Here is a 377-nt window from a genome sequence, read left to right on the forward strand (position 1 = left end):
TAAACTTTATTATATCCTACAAACTACATTTAGAAATTAATCAAAAACTGCCACTGATACCCACAAAAAGGTTATCAAAATTCATCTTTCCTTTACAACGCTATAATTGTCCAGCAGATTGGTTAATCGCTTTTGCAAAACAAAAGCAACAGGTGCGTACTGTCTGGCGCAATCGCTCGGCCTAATAAACAGCATTTTTATAATATGGGGCTACAGGATTTTCCGGAGACTAATGAGATTGTGGAAATTGATTTCGTGTCGTGGGACCTTAAGCTTCTCTCTTTCCTTGAGCGAGGATAGTTTGCGAGGGAATTGGATATGCTTGAGCATGTTTAGAGAATGATTTTGATAAAATAGCTTCTGATTTGGAATATGTT

This window comes from Penaeus monodon, chromosome 19, assembly GCF_015228065.2.
Source record: "Penaeus monodon isolate SGIC_2016 chromosome 19, NSTDA_Pmon_1, whole genome shotgun sequence".
In the NCBI taxonomy this organism is placed as follows: Eukaryota; Metazoa; Arthropoda; class Malacostraca; order Decapoda; family Penaeidae; genus Penaeus; species Penaeus monodon.